This window comes from Phascolarctos cinereus, unplaced genomic scaffold, assembly GCF_003287225.1.
Source record: "Phascolarctos cinereus isolate Bilbo 61053 unplaced genomic scaffold, phaCin_HiC Scaffold_4;HRSCAF=312, whole genome shotgun sequence".
In the NCBI taxonomy this organism is placed as follows: domain Eukaryota; kingdom Metazoa; phylum Chordata; class Mammalia; order Diprotodontia; family Phascolarctidae; genus Phascolarctos; species Phascolarctos cinereus.
The window spans coordinates 69,968,360-69,976,929 of record NW_027555847.1 but is presented as its reverse complement, the minus strand read 5'-3'; the positions used below and the strand labels follow the sequence as shown (position 1 = coordinate 69,976,929).

The window sequence follows — 8,570 nt, the reverse complement described above, 5'->3', positions numbered from 1 at the left end:
GCTTTTTCTTAGACCCTCTTCTCTTTTCCCTCTATTCTATTTAAAATGTTGTTCTTATCAGCTGTGATGGATTCAACTATCATCTCCAAACTGAGGATTACCAAATCTACTTATCTTGCCCTAACCTCTCTCCTCATCTGCAGACTGGCATCTCCATTTGTCTATTAGGTATCTGGACCTGGATGTTTTTTAGTCACCTTCAACTAGATATGTCAAAAAAAATGAACTCATTATCTTTCTACCAAAAACTGCTGCAGGCCATCATCACCACATGCCTGTTGTCAAGGAGACAATATTCTGCGGAGGGAACATGGTCACAAACAAGCATATATAAACTCATTTGAAGGGGGAAATAGCCCTGGTACATAAGGAAATCGTAACTGGTTTCTAGCAAGAGATGACCTCTACATTAAGTGTTGAAGGAAGATAATTATTAAATGAAGAATTGGAGGAAAAAGGGTATTTTTTGTGTGCATGTGGGTCAAGCCCATGTAAAAGACAATATGTTTGTCAGGAAATGGCAACCTGAGTTTGGGAAATAGTAAATAGGTCTGTTTGTCTGTGGCTCAATGCATATGAAGAGATTTAATGGGAAGTGAGTACAGAAAGGTAGACTGTTTTCAACAGTATTTCATATGCAGGTTTTGAGAACAATGCATTCTCAAAATTATTCTGTATTAAAATAAGTGTGTTGGCCACCATGACCCAGTTTTCATAATTAGTAGGAGAAAAATCCCTTGAGGACACTTGGAGAGAAAATATGTGATTTCATAGACCTTAGACCTAATTTCTATAATCCTAGGCTGACTTTAAAGGTGTCTTTGATAATGTCCTAAATGTCCATAATTTTTAATCCAAAGATCCCACTGCTACCTATATACTCAAAAGAGGTCAAATAAAGAATGAAAAAATTTCAACTGCATTAAAAGTAATAGTGGCAATTTTCGTGGTAGCTAAGAACAAGAAACAAATCAGGTGTCCATCAATTAGATAATAGCTAAAAAAAGTAGTACATGAAATTAATGTAATTATTACTATATCATAAGAAATGACAAATATAAAGATTTCAGAGAAACATGGGAATGCAAATGAATTGAGATAGAGGAAACTATACAGAACCAAGAAAATAATTCAAAGTGATTGCAATAACATCAATGGAAAGAAGAAAAATAAGCATTTATAATTATTACTATGTACCAAGCACTGTTCTAGTGCAGGGTTACATGACATAAAAGGCAAAATTTAGTCTCTGTTCTCAAGAAGCTCACAGTCTATTGGAGGACACAACATAAAAACCACCATGTAAAAACCAGATATACATGGAATAAAATGGAGGAAGACACCCTAAGTAAGACTGATTTGCTTTTCTAGAATCTAGAAAATGGGGTTTAACTGGGACTTGAAGGAAAGCCAAATGCAGAGATGAGGAGGAAGAGAACTCCAGTTAGGTGGGACAGCCAATAAAAAATGCCTGCAGTCAGGAGATGGAGTGTCTTGCGTGGGAAACAGAAATGAACTCAGTGTCACTGGACTTGGAGGGGAATAAAATAGAATGAAAGTTAGGAAGGGGCCAGGTTATAAAGTTATTTTAATTCCAAATAGAATTTCATATTTTATCCTGGAGTCAATATGGGAAAATTAGAGTATATTTAATAATAGTGAGTGCGTGGTGGTAAATATAGTTCAAATCTATATTTGAGAGCTCAGTAGAAGGATTGTAGTAGGGAGAGACTTGAGACAGGGAGACCAAACATGAAGTTATTTCTATTGTCCAGACATATGGTGATGATGGCCTGTGGCAGTGTGATAGCAGTATCATAGGAAGGAAAGGAGGATGCATAAGAGATGTTACAAAGGAAGAAACAACAGGACTTGACAACTGATTGGATATGATGGGTAAAAGAGAGTGAGTTGAGGATGACAGCTAGCTTGTGAACCTGGGTAACTAGAAGGATTATGGTTTCCTTGTCAAAAATAGGAAAGTTAGAAAGAAGCGAGGTTTTGGGGAGAAAGATAATGAGTCCATTTTTTGACATATTAAGTTTAAGATGTCTAAAAGGCATCCAGGTCCAGTTACATAATAGGCGCCCTCTACATGAACTCTGCTGCAGTCAAGTCAGAGAATTGGCTTAAATTAGCCCCAGATGTCTTATACTTGATATATGCTTAAAGAAGGACTTTTAAAAATTGAAATGAATGAAAGTCAAACTATTTTTATTGGGTGCATGTGGTAGACTAATGGGATAAGTGAAGATGCCATATAATGAGGTCTTTTTTATTATCTTAGATAACCTGTATCAGGATCTCCACCCCAAGAACACTCCTCTTTTTACTATCCTCATTCTCTTATCTTATCACTCCTTATCATTTTCCTTTGCTGAATTTTAATGGTCGTACCCACTATATCATATTCCAAAGTGCTATTTCTTGGGCCCTCTTCTCTTTTCTCTCCATTCTACTTAAAATGCTATTCTTAGCAGCTATGATGGATTCAACTATGACCTCCATGCTGATGAATACCACTCCTCTGTTTTTGTATTATTAGAAGACACCTTGTTTTCTAGAGCTAAGGCCCAGCAAGCAAACTGTGCCCTGAGCTTGGCATAACAACAATACTTTGTGCTCACCCTCTAGATGAACTCTGAAGCACCCAATTAACAGAATTGGCTCAAATCAGCCCCAGGTGGTCCTGAGCTTGAATAAGTAACTGTAGGAACCACATTTAGATCATGAAGCCCTGCTACGAATAGACTGTTTATCAGTCAACAAACTTGCCTCGTTGTTGTTCTTACACCTCACTGCTGTGGTCACACTTCACTGCTTGGTTCTTTGTCTAGCCACAACTATATCTATCAAGGCTTAATCTTGATGTTTTTGGTCTCATTGGTCTTTCATGAGATCGCTGCTTGCATTTCTAGTTTCCCTCCTCCAATGGAATAAAGAAAGTTGTTGTTGTTATTGTTTTTTACCTACAACCTTTGTGAGTTCTTTTGTTTTATTTCATTCTATTTTTCAGGGTTGATAGTTGGTATAAAGCTTTTGATATAACCTTTGTGGCTCCTTAGTATGAGTTGAAGTGTAATAACCTCTCTGGTTCTTTGGTAATTTATTTTCAGAGTTTGACACCTAAAGTTATATAAGCCATACTTGTCAATAAAGTGCTTAGCACACAGTTGGCGCTTTATAAATAACAACTGTGTTTTAAGAAAAATACTTGTTAATACTATACTGAGATTTCCTTAAAGTTGTACCAAATAAAAAGTGTTTTAATTTTTTTCAGGAATATATAAAACATTCTTGGAGAGTGATTGAAAATAAAGTCTTTTAGGGAAACACATCTGTTTCAAAAAAACATAATTTAACCAAAAGACTTAAAATTCAAAATATTCCCTAGCAAACACTTCCTACTGTGATTTACGGGTGTATAAAAGTGTGAGCATATAATAAATTCAAATTCTGATAATTTGATTTAGAGATAAACTTAGTCACTGAGGTAAATTCTGAAGATTTATTTAAAATATTTAAACAAATTAATGGAGATTTACTTTGAGAAACATAGCTTTAGCATTGCACAATGATGATTTGTACCTGTTATTTTTGTTCAAGGAGACTATTACTGATGTTTTAGATTTTGTTATATTATTTGAAAAATAGTATTCCACTCCTGTGTGTATGTACACACACACACACACACACACACACACACACACACTCACACGTATATGTGTGTATCTATATCTATGCATAAATATGTTGTTATTCAGTCATTTCAGTCATGTCTGACACTTTGTGACCCCATTTGGAATTTTCTTGGCAAAGATACTGAAGTGGTTTGTCATTTCCTTCTCCAGCTCTTTATGTAGTTGAGGAAACTGAGGCAAACAAGGTTAATATTATGACATGTCAGACCATTTCAAATACCTCCCAAATGGAATTCAGAATAAATTGTTTTGGAACTTCATATTCAACTCAAAAAAATATTTGTTAAACTCCAAATTTGTTGAAGATGCTATGCTAAGTACTTTGAAGATGAAACAGTCCCTTTCTGAAAGGAGGTTACATTCTTTTAGAGGTAGGAGTTATAGAGAAGTCAACAGATAATTAGATTTTGTAATTCAAGGAGGGAAAAAGCACTAAGAAGGTGAGGAGCAGAAGGTACTGAGAAAAAACAGAAGAAGAGATAACTGTGGAAAAACTTGAAGAAAAATGAAAATTAAGAGAGGTGGCAATAAGATGGGAATGAATTCTAGGTAAGAGAATTAAGTTGTGACAATTCATGGAAATAGAAAGATGGAATTACAATTGGTAGGAAGCATTTTGACTCCATTTTGCCATTAAGAGAGCAATATTAATTAAGGCTCACAACAAAGCTTAGAACCTACTTTTGAAAGGCTTTCAATGTCAGGCTAAGTAGTTTGTATTTTTTCTTTGAGAAAATAGGAAGCAACTGAAGATTTTTCAGTGGAGGAAGACACATAGTCAGTCTTGTGCTAAAGGTTGACTGGAGGTTGCAGAAAAAGGAGGCATTTTTTTTTATGTCAACAATTAAAAAAAATAGATGACCTTTTTCCAGTCACTTGTTTTTGGGAATAAGCAAAAACAAAACAAAACAAAATATTTTTTTTTCACTTACATCCAATTCTTCATAACTGTGTTTGGGGTTTTCTTGGCAAAGATATTGGACTAGATCACCATTCCTTTTTCTAGCTCATTTTACAGATTAGGAAATTGAGTCAAACAAGGTTAAGGGACTTGCCCAGATTTGAACTCAAAAAGATGAGTCCTCATGATAGAGCTCAGTGCTCTATCCACAATACTATCTAGCTTGCCTAAGTGAAAAATATGTACTCATATAAAGAAACTACAAATAAACAGCCTTAATTTTCCTACCTTCCCAATCCTGACCCTTTAATTAGACATTACTATGAGATATCTTGATTCTTTGTCTTAACAAGATTTTATCCACTGTAACATGTAATTGAGTCAGAGTCAGAGTCGATAAACATTGTTTGCACCTACCATGTGACTGGCACTTTATTGTCCTATGCATTGCGTTACTGCTATGTGCTTAACATTATGGATAGAAAGACAGCTGTAGGACAGTCTCTGCTTTCAAGGAGCTCACAATTTAGGAGGGGGGAATAAATAAAAAGAAGCTGAAAAATGGGTAGACAGCCGGAGGGTATGATGAAGTCTTTTAGCAGGGGTTGAAAATTATCTGAGGATAATATCCACAAGATTTTTTCACCATGCCTCCCTGCCAGTTACCTTTGCTACTCTCTTTTATATGCTGTGTTCCCCAATAGAATACAAGCTCCTTGAGGGCAGGGACTATTTTTCAACTTTTATTTATGTTCACATTGGTTGGTACATGTCTGCCACATAGAAGTACTTAATAAATGCTTATTGATTTGCTTGACTTAAGAGATCAAGCAATTTTTACTTTTGAATTCCTAATGTCTAGGGCTGAATAAGTAATTTGCCTGCAGACAGTTGTATGTTTTAGAGAGAGAAATTTCCAAGATTGTCTCTAAATTGTCACGAAAACATATTGATCCAAAACAAAAGCTGAAGTTAGGAGATGAGTTTATTGTCTTCCACTCACTTTGTCAATGTATTTACCTAAAATGGTAAATAATAATCCTTTTAGGTTCTGTAACTGTACAGATGCAAATATAAAGAAAAATCATGCCTTCTAGGAGCTAACAATTTAATGGAAGCATAAAATGGTATATGACAATACACGTTAAGATATATTAAAAACCCACCTCATCCTTAGGGAAGGAGGCAGTGGCCCTGGCAGGACCTAAAAGCCAACAGAATTGGACAAGAGTACGGGTCTTATGTGTCCAGATCCTGGGCAAAGCAGCATGGCTTGCTATGCTAAATTATATATAGAAATTCAAGGACCATCAAACCTCTCTGCAAACAAGCTCCTTGTGACAATTAAAGTCCATCTATAAATTGATCTTTTACTTGGCATGTGTTTTGGGTTGAAGCTCATGAATAATGGAAACATTCCCCTAGCAATGTCTTTGGGGCAACTCCTTTGATGAGCCTCCTTAAAAGCCTCTGACCTCTTGACCCTCAACTACAGTGGCAGCAGCGTCCCTAGCTCCATACCATATGGGGAGATCATCTACACGAAGAACAATGTCTGTGTCTACCCCCTGCAAGTTCTGCAGGGTCTTGGGAAGCATCACCCAGGTTACTTGTGCTTGTCCGTGGAAAAGGACAAATTTCTGGCACCCACACTCATCCTTGCTTGGGTCCCTAAGTTCAGGATTAAAAGGAAAGATGAAGAGGTCCTGCTCTACATTACTCTTGAAAGCTCACATGTGCAGAAGGACCATAGCAAACAAGGCCATCATGCTCAGGGCTCTGGAGAGCCTCATCAGCTCTCCCTCATGAAACAAAGACACCCTCTGACCTCTAAGGATAAGGACATCTTGGTGGTGGCCTAGAGTTTCCAAGATACTATCCTCATAAGCTCCTCATTAAAAGATGGGGAAAGGCTATCCCAAGACTTGGGGAAAGATCATCCTGTCCAAGCTACCCAGACTGTTCATAGTGACTCAGGAATCTTATCTGCTATCAGTTCTCAGGATAAGGCAAATAGGTCTGAATTGTCAATGGATGGTGGGAGGGAGCAGAGTTGAGGCCAGAGGCTGAAGAAGAGGAAGGTTCCTTAGAGCTCTCTGATGATGATGTGAGCAAGGACTGTACTTTTGATTCTGATTCTGATGCCTTTTCTTCACTTTTCTGCCTCTTGCAATAAGTGAAGACCTTGCAGAGAGCAGCAGTTCTTTTCTGGATAATGAAAGTAGAAAGACATACGATAATCACATGATATGTTCCACTAACTCTACCTCCAGCTTTGACACCAACTTTAAGTTCACTGAGAACAGTGGCCAACTGCAGAACTCCAAATGGGGTGAGTAGCAAAATATGTTTGCTCTCATACAGATCTGTGGGGTATTTTGCGTTGACTTGGAACAACAAATGAGGTCTCTCTGCCTTTTCTTTAGTGATGAGGTCTATCCCAGAGGGCAGCTGGTTGTTGTTAGCTGAGCATGTCAGTGCAAGATCTTACATTTTTACCATGGTGGCCAGGATAAACTGTCAGTTTTTCAGTAATGGAAACACTGTACTGAGACTCATCTCAAAGACCACATCTCCAAAGAACAGCTTTGTATGCAGTGCTCCATCTGACATCCCAAACTCCCTTCTTCAGAGACCTGCCCAGAGGAGAACATGTACAAAAAGCTGAATGTCTCCACCTACCTTAACCACGTGAATGTGTCTGGGAAGGTGGAAGAGGAATATAAACTATGCAAGGCCATTTTCTTTGGAGGCATTGATCAAATCCAGGGTGATGTCTGGTGCTTCCTGCTGTGCTGTTACTGCCATGGGTCCACATCAGAGGAGCAAGAGGCACTAAAAGCACAGAAGAAGAGGGAATACTCAGAGATCCAGCAGAAAAAGCTTTAAATGACTCCAGAAAAGAAGAGAGATTTCTGGAACCATGAGCAGTTCACTGTTGACAAAGATGTAGTTCATACAGACTGAAGCAATTAATTCTTCTGAGGAGAGGACAAGCTGAAGAGCATGAGGAGAATTTTGCTGAACTATGTGGTATGCAATCCAACCATTGGCTACTTCTAGGGCATGTCAGATCTGGTGGCTTCCATTCTGGTTGATATTCTAGATGGATCAGATACCTCCCAGTGCTTCATAGGTTTGATGCAGAACACAATCTTTGTCAGTTTTCTCTGACATGAGGATTTGGAGAAACAGCTACTATACCTTCATGAGCTGCTTTGGCTGACCTACCTGTTTTTTAGCAGCACTTTGTTTCTTTGGGGGAGGAGAGTCTATAGATGCTTATCTGCCACCACTGAATCTCTCTGGGTTTTAAGTTAGAGTTTCTGGGAAGCATGATGGGCCCATTACCAGACAGACTACTTCCATCTCTTCATCTGTGTGGCTATTGTGGTAATCTATGATGATGATATCATTGAACAACAGCTTGCCACTAACCAGATGCTTCTGTACTTTGGAAATCTGGCCGTGCATATGAATGGAGAACTTGTACTCAGGAAGGCAAGGAATTTGCTGTATTAACTCTGCCTCTTGCCCCATATCCCATGTAGTCTACATGACCTCTGTAAACTCTGTGGGACAGGCATGTGAAATAGTGGGGTGTACTATCTCCCTGCTATGGAGATTCATCCTGAATCTGAGAGTTTTCCCTATGGTGGGATAGTGGAGGCACCTTCTCCAAAATCTGTCATTGAAGGCAAGAAGGGTCCAAAGACATAAGAGGTCCTTAACTTCCTCAAATAAGGCCAGTTTCTAGAGCTGGAGTGAGATTGGAGGGAATGTTTCCAGGGGAGATATATAATTCAAGGACATCAAAATTAGACCGGGGTATAAGGTAGAAGAAAAGAAAAAGCAGTATTTACCAAAAATACATTTGAAAAATGGAGAGTAAACTTTTCTTTTTTAATGACAGGATCAGAAACCAGTAGAAATAGAATGAAGATGTGACCACCAGCCCAAAGTAAGTT

At 38.0% G+C, this 8,570-nt stretch overlaps 1 pseudogene; it reads left to right on the top strand.

Moving 5' to 3' along the window:
- Positions 1 to 6,029: 6,029 nt before the first annotated feature.
- Positions 6,030 to 8,322, top strand: LOC110204828 (TBC1 domain family member 16-like; annotated as a pseudogene).
- Positions 8,323 to 8,570: the final 248 nt, after the last annotated feature.